Raw genomic sequence first — 2,500 nt, 5'->3', positions numbered from 1 at the left:
AGAAAAGAATGTTATGGCTGCATAAAATTACCTACAGCACCTGGTATTTCCAGGTGGTCTCCCATCCAAGTACTAACCAAGCTAAACACTGCATAGCTTCCAAGATCAGGCATGTCCAGTGTGGTTTGGCTGTATGTGCTCAAAAACATTAACTTTAGACCTCTTTTACTTCTTAACTCAAGTAAATTCAATGATAAGTTGAAAAATGAAATGTAAAATGTAATACAAAAGAATGTTATGGCAGTATAAAGTTACCTACAGCACCTGGTATTCCCAGGTGGTCTCCCATCCAAGTACTAACCAGGCCCAACACTGCATAGCTTCCAAGATCAGATGATTTTGGGCATGTCCAGTGTGGTTTGGCTGTAGGTGCCCAAAACCATTAACTTTAGACCTCTATTACTTCTTAACTCAAGTAAATTCATTGATAAGTTGAAAAAATTAAATGTAAAATGTAATAGAAAAGAATGTTATGGCAGTATAAAATTACCTACAGCACCGGGTATTCCCAGGTGGTCTCCCATCCAAGTACTAACCAGGCCCAACACTGAATAGCTTCCAAGATCAAACGAGATTGGGCATGTCCAGTGTGGTTTGGCTGTAGGTGCTCAAAAGCATTAACTTTTGACCTCTTTTACTTCTTAACTCAAGTAAATTCATTGATAAGTTGAAAAAATTAAATGTAAAATGTAATAGAATAGACTGTTATGGCAGTATAAAAGTACCTACAGCACCTGGGATTCCAAGGTGGTCTCCCATCCAAGTACTAACCAGGCCCAACACTGCATAGTTTCCAAGATCAGACGAGATTGGGCATGTCCAGTGTGGTTTGGCTGTAGGTGCTCAAAAACTTTAACTTTAACTTTAGACCTCTTTTACTTCTTAACTCAAGTAAATTCAATGATAAGTTGAAAAATGAAATGTAAAATGTAATAGAAAAGAATGTTATGGCAGTATAAAATTACCTACAGCTCCTGGTATTCCCAGGTGGTCTCCCATCCAAGTACTAAACAGGCCCAACACTGCATAGCTTCCAAGATCAGACGAGATTGGGCATGTCCAGTGTGGTTTGGCTGTAGGTGCTCAAAAACATTAACTTTAGACCTCTTTTACTCCTTAACTCAAGTAAATTCAATGATAAGTTGAAAAATGAAATGTAAAATGTAATGGAAAAGAATGTTATGGCAGTATAAAATTACCTACAGCACCTGGTATTCCCAGGTGGTCTCCCATTCAAGTACTAACCAGGCCCAACACTGCATAGCTTCCAAGATCAGATGATATTGGGCATGTCCAGTGTGGTTTGGTTGTAGATGCTCAAAAACATTAATTTTAGACCTCTATTACTTCTTAACTCAAGTAAATTCATTGATAAGTTGAAAAAATTAAATTTAAAATGTAATAGAAAAGAATGTTATGGCAGTATAAAATTACCTACAGCACCTGGTATTCCCAGGTGGTCTCCCATCCAAGTACTAACCAGGCCCAACACTGCATAGTTTCCAAGTTCAGACGAGATTGGGCATGTCCTGTGTGGTTTGGCTGTAGGTGCTCAAAAACATTAACTTTAGACCTCTATTACTTCTTAACTCAAGTAAATTCATTGATAAGTTGAAAAAATTCAATGTAAAATGTAATAGAAAAGAATGTTATGGCAGTATAAAATTACCTAGAGCACCTGGTATTCCCAGGTGGTCTCCCATCCAAGTACTAACCAGGCTTAACACTGCATAGTTTCCAAGTTCAGTCGAGATTGGGAATGTCCAGTGTGGTTTGGCTGTAGGTGCTCAAAAACATTAACTTTAGACCTCTTTTACTTCTTAACTCAAGTAAATTCAATGATTAGTTGAAAAATGAAATGTAAAATGTAATAGAAAATAATGTTATGGCAGTATAAAATCACTTACAGCACCTGGCATTCCCAGGTGGTCTCCCATCCAAGTACTAACCAGGCCCAACACAGCATAGCTTTCAAGATCAGACGAGATTGGGCATGTCCAGTGTGGTTTAACTGTAGGTGCTCAAAAACATTAACTTTAGACCTCTTTTACTTCTTAACTCAAGTTAATTCATTGATAAGTTGAAAAAATGTAATGTAAAATGTAATAGAAAAGAATGTTATGACTATATAAAATTACCTACAGCACCTGGTATTCCCAGGCGGTCTCCCGTCCAAGTACTAACCAGGCCCAACACTGCATAGCTTCCAAGATCAAATGAGATTGGGCATGTCCAGTGTGGTTTGGCTGTAGGTGCTCAAAAGCATTAACTTTAGACCTCTAATACTTCTTAACTCAAGTAAATTCATTGATAAGTTGAAAAAATTAAATGTAAAATGTAATAGAAAAGACTGTTATGGCAGTATAAAATTACCTACAGCACCTGGGATTCCTAGGTGGTCTCCCATCCAAGTACTAACCAGGCCCAACACTGCATAGCTTCCAAGATCAGACGATATTGGGCATGTCCAGTGTGCTTTGGCTGTAGGTGCCCAAAACCA

The 2,500-nt window shown here is 38.0% G+C and overlaps 10 pseudogenes; all 10 read right to left on the bottom strand.

Annotated features, from left to right (window-relative positions):
• Window positions 1-252: 252 nt before the first annotated feature.
• Window positions 253-371, bottom strand: LOC148490558 (5S ribosomal RNA; annotated as a pseudogene).
• Window positions 372-487: 116 nt separating this feature from the next.
• On the bottom strand, window positions 488-606 carry LOC148490557 (5S ribosomal RNA; annotated as a pseudogene).
• Window positions 607-722: 116 nt separating this feature from the next.
• On the bottom strand, window positions 723-841 carry LOC148490556 (5S ribosomal RNA; annotated as a pseudogene).
• Window positions 842-962: 121 nt separating this feature from the next.
• On the bottom strand, window positions 963-1,081 carry LOC148490555 (5S ribosomal RNA; annotated as a pseudogene).
• A 115-nt stretch (window positions 1,082-1,196) lies between these two features.
• Window positions 1,197-1,315, bottom strand: LOC148490554 (5S ribosomal RNA; annotated as a pseudogene).
• Window positions 1,316-1,431: 116 nt separating this feature from the next.
• Window positions 1,432-1,550, bottom strand: LOC148490553 (5S ribosomal RNA; annotated as a pseudogene).
• Window positions 1,551-1,666: 116 nt separating this feature from the next.
• On the bottom strand, window positions 1,667-1,785 carry LOC148490552 (5S ribosomal RNA; annotated as a pseudogene).
• A 115-nt stretch (window positions 1,786-1,900) lies between these two features.
• On the bottom strand, window positions 1,901-2,019 carry LOC148490551 (5S ribosomal RNA; annotated as a pseudogene).
• Window positions 2,020-2,135: 116 nt separating this feature from the next.
• Window positions 2,136-2,254, bottom strand: LOC148490550 (5S ribosomal RNA; annotated as a pseudogene).
• Window positions 2,255-2,370: 116 nt separating this feature from the next.
• LOC148490549 (5S ribosomal RNA) lies at window positions 2,371-2,489 on the bottom strand (annotated as a pseudogene).
• Window positions 2,490-2,500: the final 11 nt, after the last annotated feature.

The sequence above is a fragment of the Taudactylus pleione genome, unplaced genomic scaffold (assembly GCF_031769625.1).
Source record: "Taudactylus pleione unplaced genomic scaffold, aTauple2 ptg000550l, whole genome shotgun sequence".
In the NCBI taxonomy this organism is placed as follows: domain Eukaryota; kingdom Metazoa; phylum Chordata; class Amphibia; order Anura; family Myobatrachidae; genus Taudactylus; species Taudactylus pleione.
The sequence above is the reverse complement of the archived record's forward strand: the minus strand, read 5'-3'. Positions and strand labels throughout refer to the sequence as shown.